General features: G+C 44.8%; 1 protein-coding gene across 1 annotated transcript in view; it reads left to right on the plus strand.

Moving 5' to 3' along the window:
• The first annotated feature begins 13628 nt into the window (after positions 1 to 13628).
• ANKRD50 (ankyrin repeat domain 50) overlaps positions 13629 to 21012 on the plus strand; it is a 48704-nt gene continuing 41320 nt past the window's right edge. The window contains exon 1 of the mRNA XM_083174243.1: positions 13629 to 13916. The gene's annotated coding sequence lies outside the window, so the exon portion shown is untranslated. The remainder of the gene's footprint in view (positions 13917 to 21012) is intronic.

The following is a 21012-nucleotide window of genomic DNA, read 5'->3' on the forward strand; positions in this document are numbered from 1 at the left end:
GATACATGGGTGGCACGCAGCGGTGACCCGCAACATCGTGCATAGCGTGTAGCCGGAAGTCCGGTCTATCTATCACTATGGTGATGGCACAACTATTCAAATTAGTATATCGACGCATGCGCCTCATGGATATTCTCAACTTAGTTAGAAAATGAATGTGGAAGATTATAAGTGACCTATTGTTTCAGGTAACGCCGGGGACCTGCTGTTACGACAACCTCAGAGTGTCATTTATTTACAAATATGTAATAATCACAGGCTTTTGAAGTAAAAGATCAAAGAGAGGTATATAAAGCATACATAAAGCACATACAATGACAATGTACCTCTGAGGATGTCAAGCAGGACAATTTTATATGGGACAAGTGATAGTGATAAAAATAAAAATAAATCATGATAATAATAAACATTAACATAGAAGTTTGACAAAAATTGACATAAAAAATTCTTTGAAAAAAACATGAAAAAATGAGAAATTATTTTAAATATGTACAAAACAGATTTGTCATGTAAAGATCTTAACAGATAAGAGTGACCCTTCTAAACCATTTATAGGCCAGAGTGATGGTATACTACTGATCATGAACATAACATTATTGTGCAACTAACCTAACAAAAACCCGCAAGACTACATCACATGGGGAGCTATACTTAGAGAACCTGTCACAGATCTCAAGGGCTGATCATGACCGGGGCCAAGAGCCCTACTGGGCAGACCATTGTATGCAGAAATAATGGAGATAGAAGGGTATGGGATGAAGATTTATCATTAAGGATTAAATGATTTTTAACGCAGGAAAATATTCAGTGGGTTGTTCTTGTTCAAGCCCCCTAGTGTGCCCAATCGATGGATCCATCTGCTTTCTTTTTTTCTTAATAGAAGTGCTCTATCTCCACCCCTCTGCGGAGGAGGAACCCAATCTATAAGGCGACATCTAAGACTGGCAATTTGATGTCCAGCCGCAAGAAAGTGCCTGGGGATCGGTAGTTCAGTTTTATTGGTTTCAATGGCCGCTCTAATGGAGTTTCAATGATTCGCCATTCGTTCGCGAAATTTCCTGGTAGTCATCCCGGTGTAAGCTAAGCCACATGGATAAGTCAACAAATATATGACGTGGTCCATGAGGCAGTGTAATCGGAACATGATCTTGATCTGCTTTCCCGAATGTGGATGGGGAAACGAGGGACCTGCCAGCATGCTGTTGCATGTGGTGCAACCCGCACAGCGAAAACAGCCAGGCTTCTTTGTATATAGCCACGTATTAGAGGTTTGAGGGCTGGGGCTCAATGTTGGTCGCATCAGAATTTGCTTGAGATTAGGACCTCTCCTGTACGCCATCATCGGGGGACCGTGGTGTTGTAGCCTTAAGTTCTTGTCCGATGCTACAAGGGGCCAATGTTTGGTGAGGCTTTTTTGTATGTTGGCTGATGCATGATTGTACGTGTTAACATATAACATGCGTGGAGCCTTGCTCTGCATTGGTCTCAAACCCTGTTCCCGGGTTGCTACATTGCGTCTGGCTTTCTTTAGACATCGTTTCAGGTTGATGGGCTGGTACCCTCTTTCAAGGAATCGGCATCTCTTTGATTTGAGTTTCCATTTGTTCAGGCTGAGTGTTGTTACGAATGACCCGCATATACTGGGAGACAGGTAGGTGCTCTTTAAGAGCTGGTGGATGTTGGCTGGTGGTGGATAAGAGCATGTTCCTGTCCGTGTCCTTACTAAACAGGCAGGTGTGGATCCTCTCAGCTGAGAGTGTGACTTTAATGTCGAGGAAATGGATCGATTCTGATTGGATGTCATGTGTAAAACGAATTGGGCTGTTCAATGCATTGAGATGCGCAACCATTGCTTCCAAGTTCTCGATGGTGTCTGTTCATAATACAAAAACATTGTCGATGTATCGTTTATACAGCTTCATTTTGTCCCCGAAACGTGGCAGAATATGCAGATTCTCGTTGTCATGCATGTACAAGCATGCATAGGCTGGGGCTAGATTGGAGCCCATAGCGGTGCCTGCTAGTTGGATGTAGTATTTATTACTGTACAGGAAATGATTGCAGGTTAGTATTAGAGTTGCCAAATCCATCAGAAAATCTGTAGGAGGTTCCATGGAATCTCTTTGTTCAAGTGCTTTGCGCAGTACTCTTAATCCGTCCAGGTGTGGTATGACCGTATATAAGGAACTCACGTCCATAGTTACTAGGTAACGTATGCCGGAGGTATCTATAACCTTTAATTTGCTGATGAAGTCATTCGTGTCCTGGATATAAGTGTTGCCTGATGTCACAAGGGGTTGGAGGTGGTGGTCAATGAAAATGGCTAAAGGTTGAAGGAGGGAAGCACGGGCAGAAATGGTGGGCCTACCGGGTGGGTTAACTAAAGATTTATGAATTTTGGGTAAAGTATAAATGATAGGGCAAATGGGGAACGGTACAGTAAGGAAATCAAAATTTGCTTGTGTGATCCATTTGTTTGCTAGACCATTGGAGAGAACAGAGTCGACCTTCTTCTTGAATTCAGGAATAGGGTTGTGTGGCACTTGCTCGTAAGTGTTGGTATCGGATAGTTGCCGTAGGATTTCGTCATTATATTGGGCCCAATCTTGAATTACCACCGCTCCGCCCTTGTCGGCTTGTCGTATAACTATATTGGGGAAAGCAGATCAAGATCACATTCACCACATTCGGGAAAGCAGATCAAGATCATGTTCCAATTACACTGCCTCATGGACCACGTCATATATTTGTTGACTTGTCCATGTGGCTTAGCTTACACCGGGATGACTACCAGGAAATTTCGCGAACGAATGGCGAATCATCGAAACTCCATTAGAGCGGCCATTGAAACCAATAAAACTGAACTACCGATCCCCAGGCACTTTCTTGCGGCTGGACATCAAATTGCCAGTCTTAGATGTCGCCGTATAGATTAGGTTCCTCCTCCGCAGAGGGGTGGAGATAGAGCACTTCTATTAAGAAAAAAAGAAAGCAGATGGATCCATCAATTGGGCACACTTTTCCTGCGTTAAAAATCATTTAATCCTTAATGATAAATCTTCATCCCATACCCTTCTATCTCCATAAATTCTGCATACAATGGTCTGCCCAGTAGGGCTCTTGGCCCCGGTCATGATCAGCCCTTGAGATCTGTGACAGGTTCTCTAAGTATAGCTCCCCATGTGATGTAGTCTTGCGGGTTTTTGTTAGGTTAGTTGCACAATAATGTTATGTTCATGATCAGTAGTATACCATCACTCTGGCCTATAAATGGTTTAGAAGGGTCACTCTTATCTGTTAAGATCTTTACATGACAAATCTGTTTTGTACATATTTAAAATAATTTCTCATTTTTTCATGTTTTTTTCAAAGAATTTTTTATGTCAATTTTTGTCAAACTTCTATGTTAATGTTTATTATTATCATGATTTATTTTTATTTTTATCACTATCACTTGTCCCATATAAAATTGTCCTGCTTGACATCCTCAGAGGTACATTGTCATTGTATGTGCTTTATGTATGCTTTATATACCTCTCTTTGATCTTTTACTTCAAAAGCCTGTGATTATTACATATTTGTAAATAAATGACACTCTGAGGTTGTCGTAACAGCAGGTCCCCGGCGTTACCTGAAACAATAGGTCACTTATAATCTTCCACATTCATTTTCTAACTAAGTTGAGAATATCCATGAGGCGCATGCGTCGATATACTAATTTGAATAGTTGTGCCATCACCATAGTGATAGATAGACCGGAGTTCCGGCTACACGCTATGCACGATGTTGCGGGTCACCGCTGCGTGCCACCCATGTATCCAGCCAGCCTTTTGGAAGCTTGCGCTCCATACTCCGGACATCCGGTGACGCACTTCCGGTGACGGAATTCCGTACACACGGCAATACCCGCGCAATGGCGGGAAAATAATGCACATGTGACTTCCGGGTTTCAGGTATATAAGTTCGGGCCTGGGCAGTTCTCAGACATGGTTGGCGTTCCTGAACCATGCTGATCTGCTATTGATGTACCCATGTATACTCTGAATACTTCTGCCTATGTAAGTAATATGGGTTTCTACTTTTTTGTCACCCATATCTGTTTTGTGCTCTATTGTTAGAACACAATTTTTGCATTCACATGTTAGTGATATGCTGTATGTTATAATATTTCAGGCTCCTTGATAAAGGTCCAGATGTAGGACCGAAACGTTGGGCTATATTTTGGCAAAAGATGCGGATATCTCCATATGAAAATAAAGACTACTTTGAATTTTATCTGAGCAAGTCTCTGTGATATATTGGCGAGTGCACATTCCCAACCGGGAGAACACTTCTATATATACATATATATATATTTACTTGTGTTTGTCAGTGAATGTGATTATATGATTGTTTTATGCTCCGCAGGGAGCCTGAAGATGGTGGCAGGCAGGGAGATGGAAGTCTCCCTGCCTGCCCCAGAACGTATGTGGGGGGGAGGTGGGCTCCCCGGGAGCCAGGCAGCACAGACTGCCCCCCGGGTGAGCCAGCAGGGGACTGGGTATTAACTGCACCTGATCGTGCATATGTAATGATCGGGAGCAGTGAATATATGAATATCTAATGAGCGGCTCTCGGCTCCCGGCCCCCTGCTGGCTGCTCTGTGGAAAAAAATATATATATATTTAAAAATTTTATATATATTCATGTGCTATAAGCACATGAATAAAAATAGCATGCCCCTTCTCAGAATAAAATTCCTGATTTTTTTTACACCAAATGTAAAAAACAACAACTTTATTTTAAAAGTTCACTTTCCACTTCACCATGAAAAGATGGTGATTTGCTACACGGTGAGGGATACCGAAAATCACTTAGAAAGATGGCGAGAAGTGCACGTTGAATAGGGTGATTCGCTTTCTGACCCAAAAAATCACCTTCCAACGCGAAAATAGCACAAATTTGCCGTGAAACAGGGCGAATTATCCTCATTGAATACTGCCATTTGTTACCAACTGTTATTAATAAATCTGTTAGTAAAAATGTGCCCTTTTTATTATACTCATTGCCTGAATGAACTTCTTAATAGCAGCTCAAAAAGGGGGCTTTGGGGTAGGGAATTTGCAGAATATCCTGGTGCTGAGTTTCCCTGCAAAGCAAAGGCCAAGTGTGTGTACAGCTTATATACTACACAGTTACACTCTCTTGCTTCACACTGCTGATGCGGCTTTGACACTCTTGGGGACATTTACTAAGATAGAGTTTTATTTCACATGGGATGTTGCAATGGATAACCAATCAGAATCTACTTCTTATTTATTTAGCACCTTCTAGAACAGGGCTGGGCAACACCAGCCCTCCAGATGTTAGTGAACTACACATCCCAGGATGCTTTGCATTAGTTTTGCTATGTGGCCATGCTGAAACTGATGCAGGGCATGCTGGGATGTGTAGTTCATCAACATCTGGAGGGCTGGTGTTGCTCAGCCCTGTTCTAAAAGATAATAGATAGTATATGATTGGTTGCCCATAGCAACAGCCCATCTGAAATAGAACTCTTATGCTGACCACACATCAGACCAACTTTCCTCCAACCATCCAACTAGTTGGTTGGATGGAATAAAAACCTGGCACTGGATGGGAGCAAATGTGATTTGCAATTAAGTCATTTGTTTCCCAAATCGGAAAATGGACAACAACGGTCACTTAGACAATGTACTGTAGTTGGACCTATTTGATTTAAACAATTGCACTGAATGTTTTTCTCCATTATCCTGAGTTTGTGAGCAAATTGCTTATTGGCATTTGCCCCATACAGTACCAGATTTTCAGTCCAACCAACCAACTAGTTGGATGGTTGGAGGAAAGTTGGTCTGATATGTGGCCAACATTGGTCTTATGTGACATAGTAAAATAGTAATTAAGGCTGAAAAAAGATGTTAGCCCATCGAGGTCAACCTATCTGACTTGTATCTGCTGTCTTGAGTAAGTCATATCAATAGGATTCAATTAGTGGCCAAAAATGCATCCAGTAGTTGCTGTAATCACCCCCACCGGCAATGAGTTCCAGAATTTTGCTGCTCTAATGGTGAAGAATCCTCTTCTTACTTCAGTACGGAATTTCTTTTCCTCGAGCCTCAGTAAATGTCTGCGTGTCCTAAGTATAGGCCTGTAACTGAACACGTCATCTCTCAGCTCCTTATGATTCCCAATCCTGTATCTGAAGTGAACATACTAATCATATCACCTCTCAACCTCCGTTTCTCCAGTGAAAACATATTCAGCCTGGTTAACCTATCTTTATATTCTAGTGATTCGAGTCCTTTGACTAGCTTGGTCGCCCTTCTATGTACCTGTTCCAATCCATTTATGTCCTTTTTAAGGTGCGGTGCCCAGAACTGAACACAATTTTCCAAGTGTCGTCTCACCAATGCCTTGTAAAGAAGCACTATAACATTGGCATTCCTTGAATCCATACCCCTTTTAATGCATGCCAGTGTCCTGTTCTCTTTTGCTGCTGCACTTGAGCTGTGTGCACTATTACCCAATTTTTCATCTATGATGACCCCCAGTCCTTTTCTACAGCAGAATTCCCTATAATAATTCCATTTAGCCTATAAGTAGCTTGTTCATTTTTGTTCCCATAATGCATTATTTTATGTGTGGCCAGCATTAGTAAATGTTCACCTTAGTGTTTCTCCATGACCTTTTAAATGTTATCCTTGAAATAATGTTTGGTACGGTCTAAAATGTTTCATATTCATTTCCTTTCACTACAAGTATTATTTATGTATCATGTGCTACACTGATTCCTAATTATGCCACATTTATACTACATCATTTTAAAATAGCTGTAGGAACCAATGATCTGTTTACTTCTAAGCAACATTATTTTCTGAACTCATTGACAAATTGACAAATAAATAATGTAGTTTCATAGGCCAAGAAAGCACTTTGTGATTAGTGTAACCGTAAACATGATGCCAGCAATTTCTTATTTGACTGTGGGTGTAAAAATAGGTATCCGGATGTCTGACAATGGGCCTAATTCAGACCTGATCCCAGGACAAATTTGTTCTTGAAATGGGCAAAACCATGCTGCATTGGAGGTGGAGCAAGTGTAATGTGCAGAGACACTAGTCCGACTGGTCTGGAGGGCAAGTTGGACTCAATTTTCTTTGAAATCCCCCGGTGCTCCCCAGAAGGGCTTCCATATACGATTTGACACTTTATGTGCCTGTTTTAGATGCAATAAATCGCATGCCATTTGTTGCATGTAAAATGGATCTCAGGGAGCTGCCAGGGGAGTTTAAGGGATATTGGATACAATACATCACAGGTGCTAAAAAGCACCCGCGATGTCCCGCTGATGGGTCTGATTCCGATTTGTTTCCTAGCACGGAGCCCATCGCATCGTATACCATAACACTTATATATAATATGGTATACAATGGTATGTGATGCGATGTGATGCAATGCGATGCGATATTGTACAATAAAATATCGCATCGTATGCCATACAATGGCATACAATGCGATGGTATATGATTTTGGATTGTAAAAGCACTCTGATGGGTCCTTACAATTTTAAATGCCCCCCCATTGTTAACTGCACCCCCAGGATCAATGTCAACCTGAAGCACGGTGAGCACAGCGAGCCCGCGAGGGGCGGCGGTACGCGTCCTCCGACCTTTTTCATACCCCCACTATCCACGTCGGTGTTGAGCTGATATTAGATAGTTTGGCGAGTGCAGCGAGCCAACGAGCCCAAAGCGTGGCGAGCCCCGTGAGGGGACGCGGAATACATGTAAAGTAATACGCATCCCCTCGCGGGCCTTGCTGCGCTCGCCACTCTTTGGGCTCGGTGGCTCACTGTGCTCGCCACACTATCTAAAATCAGCTCTACGCCAGCGTGGATAGTGGGGGTATGAAAAGGTCGAAGGGCGCGTACCGCCGCCCCTCGCGGGCTCGCTGCGCTCGCCACGCTTCGGGATTGCGTTCATAGTTTGCGTTTATAGTAGGGGTGGCGTGGGGGTGCATTTAACATTGTAAGCACCCATCAGGGTGCTTGTACAATTAAAAAACGCATCACATCGCATGCATCGTATGCGGCTATATGGCATGCGATGTGATCAGATGCGCTAAGATGGACATCGGGGCGCCGTGCTAGGAAACAAGTACCGATGTAACTTGTGCAGAGAGAATTAGATTTGGGTGGGGTTTTACTTCAAAGTGAAATCTAAATTGCAGTGTAAAAAAATAGCAGTCAGTATTTTCCCTGCACAAAAACAAAATAACTCACCCACATCTAATTCTCTCTGCACATTTTACATCTGCCCCCATGCATTGCACATGGTTTTGTCCATTTAAGGAATTTGCAAGAAGGAGTGAATTAGAATAACCCCCATAGTCTAACAAATATAAAAACAGAAAACACAATAACATGTACATGGAAAGAGAACAGACCAATAATTGCATAGATTCAATTAACAGAACAAATCACATAGCATATAGAAATAATGCAAAGAAGGATATGATCAGGACAAACAAGAGCACTGCACTGTGCACAGAGGCTCTGTTGGTGCACCGTCGCCCACCCCATTGCCAGTGCTTCTGGCTTGCTGGATGCAAAAAATGGCACCCTGCAGCCAGTAGCATGGCAGTATTGCCCTTGCGGTGCCCCCTGATAGGTCTACTAAATTGGAGACTGCTGTGGTATCTGGGTCCGGTGGCCCGCCCCTTGTGTGAGCCCTTGTTACGGCACTGTTATCAATTGCCATTTCTGAAAGGGTTACAATACAGTATTATTGTCTGTTCTATATTGTACTCAAATAATGAACAAATTATAAACAGTGTATGAAATATAAAAAAAATCAATGGAAACACCATTAACCTTTAGGGTAAGTAAGTGAGTGTTGCCTTATTTCAATGAAACTGTCAGTTTTTGTATCTGGGTAAATGAAGACTGGACATTAAAATCTAATACAGTTACCAGACCAACATTGCAAAACACAAATACAAAACTAAAGGTGATAAATGATACAGCTAATGGTATATTCTTGCTAGTTTATTGTGACTTATACAGTTACATTAAGGGTAAGTCCTACAATACATATATGCTGTGTATTTATACAGTTACATGTTTGCTACATTCCATCTTTATGCACTAAGGGCCTGATTCATGGTTGTGATACCCCTTTTTCACCAATAACCCAGGTCTGTTTTCATTGCAACCCAGCACCATATTCCCAGGTTGCCTCTCTTTCTACTGAACCCTGAAAAACTTGGAAAAGCCCAGCAAAACCCGTGGATGTCATTAAAAATGGCCTTTATTCAGTGTCACAAAAGCTGAGGTCACAGAGGGGGAACAAATGAGAGAGGTGGGGACTACTCACAGCATTGCAGCATTAATGGCCAATGCAGTGCAGGGCTGCCTACCGGAGGGTCCCAGAAATCGGGTCACCCTCCTGCCCTCCCGCAAAGACAGACAACCCTCCCGGAAAGCTGCCCGGCTCCTGCGAACCCCCCCCCCCCCCCCTCAGCGGGGTGGTGGGTAACATCAGGTAACATCTGCCCCCCTACAGTGTACATGGTTTTGTCCGTCTAAGAAGGATTTTGTCAGAAAGAGTGAACTAGAATAAGGCCCTATGTGCCTAGGTCCCAACTCCTCAGTAATGCAGACTTGTGCACTCTGTGGCCTGTGTGCCTGGCACCCTGATCTTCAGCCTGTATGTGTCTAGCTCTATTTACAAACAGCGACCAGCTCTCAAGCTCAGCCTTTCCCAGCATAGATGCCTATAATTGAATACATCAACGGACAGCCAGTTGGAGGACAAATAAATGGCTTTTGGATTTACATGTGTATAAAAATCACAGGTTAGTGGGATATTCCCGCTAACAGCCCTGCTCATTACCCAGGAAAAAGTCCATTGTCACTACACTAGGGATTTTTTCCTTGAAGCCGTTTCCATTGTGCCAATTCCCGGGTATAGCAATTACCTGGTGTTTTTTGGCAGTTAAAAAAGATATACTGTATAGCTAGGCATTTTTATGGTGAAGTCATTTGCGATCCCCTTTGAGCTGTACCACACACAGCCATTCATGGTAATCATCATCATCAATTGCTGCCAGGCTGTGTGTGCTATAGCCATTGATAATGTGACATCCAGGCAACTATTAGTGTCAGTAGTTCTAGATGATACAGTGACAGCCTGTGCAACTTCTTTCCCTAGACTAGAGATGGGTATTCCTTGACTGACGCCTATAACCAGGCAAAGAAGCTCGGGCTGCAGTGGTGCAGCAACCAGTGACTCTACTGAAGAAGCGTGCAGACTTGGAGGCGGGGCCCAGGGCATCACGCAGGGAAGTGTGTTAAACACAAGGGCCTGACACACAGCCGGGCATGAATATAGAATCTATATATAAAGAGATTCTATATGCAATTATATGAAATTCCCTGGAATAATGGACTGTCGCACTTCTGAGATACAGCCGGTAGGGGCAAATGCAGGATTTTCAGAAGGGGGTTTCCAGAGGGGCGGAGCAAAACACGGAGATGGACACTTAGGTGACCCAGTATATGCCGGGTCAGTTAAAGTATTATAGATAGACCAAATGTATATAAATAATAATAATAAATATATATACATAACAGCAGAGTAGACTCCTGGGATTAGAAATCTATTGGGGCCCCTACCTATCCTCCAGTGGTAGGGATGGGGGGTGCTATGAGCGGAAGCTTTGATGTCCCGCGGGTGGTAGGGGGTATTATATCAACTGATCAGCATATAGGGCTCAGTAATTTCCACTAATTACCCTTTTACTGCACAGATGGTGGGAGATGAGGTGGGAGAAGGGGGCATTGGGCTGAATGAAGGGGTCCCAATACATAACTTCCAGGGTGGTGGAGGATGTTTAATACACAGAGGAGGGGTGTATAGTGGAGTGGGCTTATTATTCATAATTTTCTGGTGGGAGCACAGCTTGCTTGACTGCAGATATCTCCAGTTCCCGGAACTAGATTTCTTAGCTTTTAATGGAATTTAAAACTAGAGAATCCCTCCTACCAAATGGTAATGGGGACTAGGGGATCAGAGTTCAGGGGTGAAATGTAATAGGATGAGAGATTCAGAGAGTGAGAGATTTGGTAAGAAATCTCCAGGTTTTTTTAAAGCGGCAATCATTTACTCTGCACAGCCAGTTTGATTTTGAAGTGTAATCATTTACACTTCAAAATCAAACTGGCTGTGCAGAGTAAATGATTGCTGCTTTAAAAAACACCTGGAGATTTCTTACCAAATCTCTCACTTTCTGAATATCTCACCCTATTACATTTCACCCCAGGAGGCAGAGCAACCCACCAACAAGTATATAAAACTACATACCAGGTGTGTGGAGCTGGAGCAGTAACCAGCTGCTTGAAGGCTGATATCTCTGGTTCTGGGCACAGTAGAGACCAGCTTCTAGTGTCCCTCAAAGGAGGAGAGTCCCAGCTTTTGGAATATACCCTCAGAAAAACTCTTAGTCAGACAGAACCAGAAATATGTGACTGGGAAGAGCAATTAACAGGCTTGGATGGGGACCACTGCTTTGAAGTCAGATATCTCCGGTTTTCCAGGGCCGATTTTTAAAATTCTTGTACTCTTGGAAAGAGGGGGAGAATTTCAGAATAGAGATCTCAGATTCCTGGGGGGGGGGGGGGGTTCTGGGTACTCAGAAACCCCCCCTGCGTGCGCTACTGAGCCGGGCATTCATATAGATATGCATGCCCGGATATAGATATAGCGCGACCTTCGATTATCCCCAGGAATTTAATTTTTACCCCGTTTGGGGTATTTTACCCCTGTTCCGACCACTGCTGTAGGGTGCTGTGATTCAAGCAAGTTTGGGTGGGAACAGCTCTCTGATACACACACAATAGGGACTAAGTAAAAACTGGACACGGACAAGACCCCAGAACACCGGACCACACATCAAACTCTGCATTCCGGAGCTTGTAGTGTCTGGCCCATAGGTGCCGATTCTGTGGGTGCTTGAGGGCCTGAGCACCCACGGAAATTGAAGAGCACCCACCCGCTCAGCAGCGGCCCACTCGCCTGTGTCCCATTGCACTCCCACTCCCTCGTCGCTGGCACAGGTACTGTGTGGGCATTTATGTACCTGCACTATGGGGGCATTTATGTATTTGGCACTGTGGGGCATTTATGTATTTGGCACTGTGGGGGGGGGGGATATTTGTACCTGCACTGTGTGGGCATTTATGTATTTGGCACTGTTGCCATAATTTGAATATTGGAGACAACTGTGCTGCGTAATATAAATCCGTATTATTTTGTGGCCACGCCCCTTTCCCATGAAGCTGCTCCCCTATATTTTTGTCTTGAGCACCCACCACCACCAGGAAAAACATAAATCGGCACCTATGGTCTGGTCCAGGGGGTCTCTGTGATAGCTTTCACCTGGAAAATTGGGAAGGGGAGATTACTGCCTCCCCGTGCGGTCTGGTTTTTATTACACCCCTGGACCATGCAGAGCAGCCCCCCTGGACTGGACACTACAAGCACCAGAATTACATATATTAATGAATGGAGCCTGTCCGGTGTTCCATCCGGTCCGGTTTTTACCCACACCTCACACAACAGACTTGGCAGGAAAAGCGGGTATGGGTAAAAACCGGACCAGGACAAAACCCCCGGACCGCCGGACCAGACATCAAACTCTGCATTTTGGAGCTTGTATCGTCCGGTCCAGGGGTTCTGCCTGTGACACCTGTTACCAGGTAGAGGAGGAGGGGTAGAATAAAGCCTCCCTGTATGGTCCGGGCATGTAGCAAAAACCGGACGTCCGGACCACACGGGGAGGCTGTAATCTCCCCTCTCCCATGTCCCTGGTGATAGCTATCACAGGGACCCCCCGGACAAGACACCCCCCGAACAGGACACCCCCCGGACCGGACCCTACAAGCTCCGGACTGCAGATTTTGATGTCCTGTCCGGCGGTCCGGAGTCTAGTCCGGTCCGCTTTTTACATAGTCCCGGAAAAGCTGCTGCCACTGGGCATTTGCTCAGTTTTGCCATTTATACAGCATGTTGCTGTTGCAGTGCTAGTAATATATTACATAGCAGCGTACTACAGCTAATCTGGTCATGACTGAGACAGACAGACCGTGAAGGAGGAGGAGGGGGGTCCTGAGCAACTGGTACCTCCTGCATTTGTGCTATGTCCGTGACATTGGCTTCCTGGGAGTGCAGGCAAGTACAGTGTGACAACCCACAGCTGCAGATAGATACCTGGGAGAAGTTCAAGGACTGATGTTTTACAGGTTTCGAATTGTAACACAAGTTGGTGCAATAGTAAATGAACACAACACTTTGTAGTGGGGAGACCTTAGAACATTGCAGTGACACTGCAACGTCATATATATCCTGGATGATGAGCGTCAGCAGTATTCTAATACGCAATCTTCTCAAGACACTAGTTGTATGATCACACGTAGTAGTAACCCTAATCGACTGGAATCGGAACCAGTGAGGGGGTTACACCAGGACGCCTGGTCACGTGAACCCACCCACCGCAGAGCGACTCGACTACAACTCCCATAATGCAGCAGGCGGGCGGCTGGCCGGCGGCCAGACTGTGGACACGGGAATGTGGCCGCCGCCGGAGACCGTGACGTCACGGAGTGGGTGCGGCCACAGCCGGAGCGTCCTCGGCTCCCAACAAGCTGTATGGCTGCCACCCCCTCCTGCTGTTTGGAGGCGGAGACCCGGCTCGCAGGGAGGAGCGGCCGCTGCACAGCAGCAGCAGTAGCAGCCAGAGACTGTGGACCCGAGAAAGAGGGGAAACAAAGAGCGAGCACCCCGGGGAGAGAAGCCACCGGCAGCGGAGACTGGCACTCCGGCTGCGGGGAGTGGTGCCCCGTGAAAACCCGCACCCAGGTAAATATCCCGGGGCATAGGCGGACACCAGCTGAGTGCTGCTGCTGCCGGGGGAGCAGGGGAAGGGAGGGTGCAGGATGTATACACATATGTGACCAGGAACACACCCACAGCAGCGTATAAACACTACATGGAACATGCATGTCACATGCAGCAGCACCCTGTCACCGGCAGCTCAGCAGAAGTTCTATGCATGTGCTGCTGTCACTGTGTCCGGCCGTGCACCATAGGTTGTCTGCACCCCGCTAGCAGCAGCCCGTACATACACACTGCACTCTGCTCCCATAGATGCTGTGTGTCAAATGCAGCACATGGTGTTACAGGGCCACCCCACCCCAATAATGCCTACCCACCCGCTCACTCTGCAGCCCCCCAAATCCAGCTGCATGCTCCCAGCATCCAGCTATGTCTCCCCGGGGCTGGGTCAGTGGCTGCCTCTGTGTTGAGTGTTGCTGCTGCCTCCTATGTACGTGTGTCTGCATGGCCAGACACGGATGGCTGGAGCTGCCCAGGTCTCCCAGCACACACAGGAAAGGGGGCTCTCAGGATCCTTCAGCAGCACAAAGCTCATGAGCTGTAACTGGGCAGGAGGAAGAGGCCATAAACACCCCAGAGCGATGTGCAAACCCTGATTAAAGGGATCACTTGTTCCACCTTATGCATAGTCCAGAGAAAGCTGCAGGTCAGGGCTGACCCTACAACTACAAGGATATCACATATATGTAGTATGTATGTGTTGCACATCTGCCTTTACTTGGTAAAGTCAGTGCATGAGTTGAGATCTGCAGCTTATCTGTCATTGAGTTGTGGCAATACTGCATGGCTGTAATCTGCGCTTCCCACCCATGATCATTGTGTGCTTTGAACTGTACGTTTTAATTATTTTTTAACACAATGAAAATGCAAAGCACATACATTGGTTATTGCAATTTGCTTCCAGCGAAGTAAGGTGGTGAACTGCGGCAGAGCATGGGCAATGTGTTTGAACAGATTAAAGGGGCGATGCCAGACAGATGAGGCATGTAATTCATTCAGTGTTCTCCGGTGCCTATAATCATCCTCCTCTGCTTGTCTTGAAATGCTTTACTGGTGGATTTATATATTGATTCCTTTACTGGAACATATTGACATTTTTGCATTAGCCTTAAGGTTGTTTCTGTAATAGTTCTAAAACTATGCATCAATTCCTCCCCTATAGATTTAGTAACACATTATTTCAAGAGAAACATCAGTGTATTAATGATCTGATATGGTTTGGTTATAGAGAAGTTGTTTGTAGTTTACTTTTCTTGCGCTTACATTGCCACATCTAGCTACAGTATAGAAGGTTCTCCTCTTATGTGCATGTAATTCACAGCTGGTTAGCCTTCTCTGGCATTTTCTGGGAGGGACTTGTGATGTCCAATGAGTGAAAAAAATATGAGCAGAAAACTTCTCACAGTATTAACAAAGTTAAATAATCAGGTGCCAAGGGAGAGTGATAAACTACCAGCCTGTATGCTCCTAACTGTATAAAGATAACCCTTGGGAGCTTGTTATATATTTCCAAACTAAATCTCCCCCAAACTACTGTATACGTTTCAAGGAGGAAAATAGGCTTAACTGATTTCTTTCCAATCTTCCAAATCCAGATATCCAAAAATGCTTGTCAACAGAACATGTAGATGCCCTATCATGCAGTGCTGTAAAACAATCATCTTTGTGTTTTTGTTTTAATCCACCATAAACTGAATCTAAAGTCACAGATAAGTCTTTAATTGTTACAAGTTTAGTGGGTGTCAGTCCAAACTTTTCGTTAACCATCAGGTTTTTTTTTTTTTTTATAGATTTTTTTTTTATAGAATTTACAGACTTTTGGGGGGAATTATACTCCAGATTAATGTTATGATGCATTAGTGCAGATGTGTTAAGCCTGGTAAAGCAAAAAAAGGTGAAAACGCACCAGCCAATCAACTCCTAACTGACATTTTTCAAACACAGCTTATTGGCTGCTGTGTTACTACCTTCCAATTTATTACTTTACCAGGCTTAATACATCTGCCTCAGTGTGTCATGGCAATATATGAGAGCAATTTTGGAGATACAGTAATTCCTGATGTGTCGGTCGATTCAGAAAAGCCCATATTTTTTTCTCTAGTGAGCATTGTTTGACTTTGATCTGGACCTGGAATAGGTCATAGGAGGGCTGCCTGCTATTGTGATATGTTGGACAATTGTGACTTACCATTTTAGTTAGCCCTAGACAGATATGCATGATTTATTTGGTTCAAGTTATTTAACTTGTAAGGGGCTTCACATTGTAATACTTTGGTGTCAATTGCAAGCAACTGCTGTCATTTTCTGCAATGCCTCTGCATTTTAGTATCACTCTAAAATAGGAGTTCCCAAAAGTGGCCCACAAGGGAACCCCAATAGTCCAGGTTTTAAAGATATTGATGGCTCAGCAAAGATTTAATTTAAAAAGTCACCTGTAGCTAAGCATGGATATAACTTGGGGTGCCTTGAGGACTGTGTTTGGAAACCTCTGCTGTAAAAGAAAGAGACCGTTGCAATTCTGTGATGGTGCCCACACATGGTGAGTTTTGAGCTTGCTCCCGCACACATCACCTCACAAAGTACAAAAGTATGTGCGGCATGTACTTTTTGAAGTAGATTTCATCACATTTAGTTTAAAATACAGGCTGTTGTAGCTTATTGCATGCGTTTTGAACTAGATAATATGTGATCTAGTTCAAAACACACGTAGCACATCGCACGGTGTGTGGGCATCCCACTATGTGGACAAAAGTTATTGGACACCCCACACAAGCAAAATGGTGTGCTCCTACCGCAGACATGTGTTTGTGAAGGTATAAAAGTTTTCAGATCAGATGGAACATATTTGGCATTTGCATCTGATGCCAGAGTGTACAGTAGATTCAGTAAAGCATGGATTTGGTGGTGTTATGTTGTGGGGCTGGTTTTACAGAAAATTCAGTAACCCGGATGGATCGACCAGTTCAGAGTCCAGATCTTAACCCTACTGAGAACCTCTGGGACAAATTAGCAACTGGTAATGTTGCTTATAGGCCATTGATGACTAACCTTGACACTCAAGCTGCTGTTGTTGAACTACACATCCCAATATGCCCAGCTACAGTTTTACTATTTGGCCATGCTAAAACTGATGCAGGGCATGCTGGGGTGTGTAGGTAAACAACAGCTGGAGTGTCAAGGTTAACCATCACTGTTCAAGGCTGTTATAACCTGCGTCAGTATCACAGTTGGTCACTGTACTTCAATGGGAAAATATACAGCTTGCTTTTGTCCAGGATCTTGTGGATAGTTTGCCAAGAAGGGTGTATGCAGTAATCACTGCACATGGTGAAGCTACAAAGTTCTGAGGTCAATAAAACTTCATTGATTTATTTGCTGTCAGTGTTCATTCACTTTTGTCTATATGTTGTATGATCCACTATTAAACAAACCAGTATTTGCATTTTATTAGGTCAGGAACTTTCACCAAGTATCACTCACCAATATGGACACTACTTTGAATAAGAATTCATAAAAAAACTTGTATACAGAATAAAGGAAAAATGTGTTCTTTATTTATACATTTTATTTATTAACAGTTTCTTATATAGTGTACACATATTCCGCAGCGCTTTACAGAGAATATTTGAACATTCACATCAGTCCCTGCCCCAGTGGAGCTTACAATCTATATTCCCTAACACACACACACACACACACACACACACACACACACATATATTCTAGGGGTCATTTTATACCTACCAGTATATATTTTTGGATTCTGGGAGGAAACCGGAGTACCCTTAGGAAACCCACACAAGTAAGGGGAGAATATACAAACTCCGCACAGGTCCATGGTGGAAATCGAACCCATGACTTCAGCGCTGTGACGAGGCAGTAATGCTAAACATTACACCATACATACTGCCTGTACTTTATAGAAGAGTTTTGTATGCTTTTAAATAAAATAAATGATTGGGTCCCGGTGGTTAAATCAAATTGATTGAGGTTAATTATCAGTGCTCAAGCATGGATGTACTTAAAATCTGAACTGTAATGGTGAAGTTTGGGGAAAATTTGCCATGTAAGTTTTGGCGGTCCACCTTCTTTTTTCCTCACTTGTATACTCCATATAACCAGTGTTGTGCTCCCTTGTCTCCTCCCATTCAGTGATTTTTAATCTGCTTACCCATGCGTACTGTGGGATAGATGTAGAATAGAAGCAGTGATAAAGTACATGGTACTTTATCACCGGTCAATCAGCTCCTGACTGCTAATACCCTTTTTTTCACGGCTGCAAAAACCTGGGTTTTTACTTCCTGTACCCGGGTCAGTGGCTGTGTAAAAGGGGTCAACCCGTGTTTATTTACACAGGACTCCTACCCAGGTCCTGACCAGGGTGGAACATGGGCTGGACCTGGGTAGTGGCCGGTGTAAATGGTCCCAGCACGGGTTGGGACATCTGAGTAGTCGGGTGCTGGGCAGTGTGTACCAGAGTTAGTTCTCCGGTTTTACACCTCTGTCCTGGCCACGGTAGCTGCCTGCTGTTGTGCCGCCGTCTGTGCCTGTGGGTGTGTGGCCCTCTACACCTCTACCCAGCGACTGCTGTTATGCTGCTGCCCATCATACGGAGCAGCAGCTTTATCATCCGCCTGCAGCTGCACAGTACATGTGCCCATGGACACACGTCCTCTTTGTCAGCAGGCAGGTAAAAGGAGGGCTGCGAGCACAGTGGCTTAATCAAAGGTCCGTGACTAGCTGCAGATAATTCCGCTGAGGTGGATTCCCAGATTGGCTATCAGGAAGCAAAGTGCTCAGTGTTTTAGCGGGTATTAGTCTTAGAACCCGGATGGCATACAGTGAACATGTAATCCCCCCTGGCTACGAGCATATAATGTCCTATGGCAACTGGCATGAACCCCCCTAGCAACAAGCATAGAATTCCTGGCATCCATAGGGAAATGCAGGGCTGACCCAGGTTCAGTGTAAACAACGCAGACCCGGGTCCGACCCAGGTTGAAGTGCTGTGTAAATGGGGTATGAAGCTGGGTCCAACCCTGGATACTCCCATGTTCCAAGACCAGGGTCCGACCAGGGATTTTGGTGTAAAAGGGGTATTACAGGCTGGGTTTAAAAAAGAGCTGATTGGCCGGTAATAAAGTACCAGGCCCTTTATCACTTCTCCTCCCTTATCACTGCTTCATACATCTACCCCTGAATCTATTCCCAGTCAGAACTAGCCAATATTTGCACCTGTGTGTTGCCTTGACCCTGTTATCTGTCCTACCTAGTCTGCATAATGTTTGGTACTTGTGCTATGTACTTATCCTTCGGTCTCCCTTTGTGTGTGATTCTTATGCCCTAATACCTCATTATTGTTTTTTTTCTGTGTATACTTGAGTCTTGCTGCATTCAATTATTGGCGTCTTATAAGTAAAAGTTGGTGATAATACACCACTGGAGCCTGCACAGATAAAAAATACAGCATTCAGATCCTATGGGTCCATCCTCCATTGTTTGCTAAAATATGGAGAGTTTTAATGGTGATTATAATGGTGATCTGCTGTAATTATGGGTATAAGTCATTGGGTCGATCGTTTAGGTCAACATGCATTGGGTCGACCACTAAAGGTCGACAGGCCTTAGGTGGACACCTGAAATAGGTTGACAAAAGCATTAGGTCGACAATGGCAAGGTCGACAGTGAAAAGGTCGTTTTTTTACAGTTTTTGTCCTGAATGTCGACATGGACACCGTCAAAGTGTACCACGTCCCCTCACATGGCTTCCTGTGCTCGCCATGCTTCAGGCACTGTGCCTCGCTGCACTCTGTACACTGTTCTATTCTGCCTCCACGCTCTAGTGGATGGTAGGGCATGAAATACTGCATGTTTTTCATGGTTTGATGTCTATGTAATCTAGTGTTCCTGCTAGGCTGTTTAAGCGGGGCGCTGCGCCCTGCCCGATTTTTTTTTTTTTTTAAGGGCAAAATGCGCCCTGCCCCTCTGGCAGCGCCCCGCGAAAACAGCCTGCCTCCTACTCCTATGGTGGTACCGGGGAAGCCCAGCACCGCAGTAGATAACGATGCCCGGTGCTTCCCCGGCAGTGCAGAGCCTACGGGGCGGCCGGGCCCACCCCTTTTTCTTGATGGTGGCTGCCGGGCACGCCCCTTTTGTGACGCCAGCAGCCCGGGACCGCCCAGTGATGTCAGGGGGCCTGGTCCGCCCCCTTGTGGCTGCCCCCGTACAGTGGCGACCTGCCCGTCCATGTTCCTAGAAGGAACACTATGGTACGTCGACATGGACATGGACATGGACACCGGATAAATGTATGGTGTCCCATCGCGTGGCTTGCTTTGCTTGCCATGCTTTCGGCACACTTATATTTCCACTCTATTCACACTTGGATTGTAGTATGAAAAACCACTTTTGTTTTTTCTTTTCTTTTAAATCATGCAAAACTCATGTCGACCATAACCTTGTGTCAACCTAGACATTGTCTATCCACTGACTGCATATCCTGCCTGGGATGGCAACAAGTTGTGCTAGGATATATCTATTGTTCTTTCATGCCCTCTATAGTTCTATATTGTTGCTATATGTTGAACTCTGAACTTCTCTGCTATTTATATACTTCTTTGTGGAAATGGAAATGAAAGTGGAACAGAAGTAATAAATAATGGTTAAATCTTAGGCGATGAAGTGTATGCCCATCCGATCCCCCTTGAGCCACCCAGGACCTTCGCATGCGGTCCTTTTGCATGTGATCTATCGCATGCCACCCATTTACCCGCCCCTGGGAGGGGTTCCGAGTCAGAATTCGGACGTGCAAGCAGGTCCAACCTCCGGATACGATGTGCATGGGGCTGCACATTGGATTGGATCAGATGTCAAACACGTGATTTTGGCTGATTTCACCCAATCTCGTCCCGATCTGTCAGAATTGGGTGAAATCGTCCCAAATTGCATTCGTGCACAGAAGCCTTTTAGACAGGGCAAAATTTTTATTGTGCTTTGTGATCTGCCCCTTTTCATAATTTTGGGGCGTGCGCTGCATTCCCGGAGGTGCTATAAAAGAAAC

Source organism: Crinia signifera, chromosome 1 (assembly GCF_055691185.1).
Source record: "Crinia signifera chromosome 1, ASM5569118v1, whole genome shotgun sequence".
Classification (NCBI taxonomy): Eukaryota; Metazoa; Chordata; class Amphibia; order Anura; family Myobatrachidae; genus Crinia; species Crinia signifera.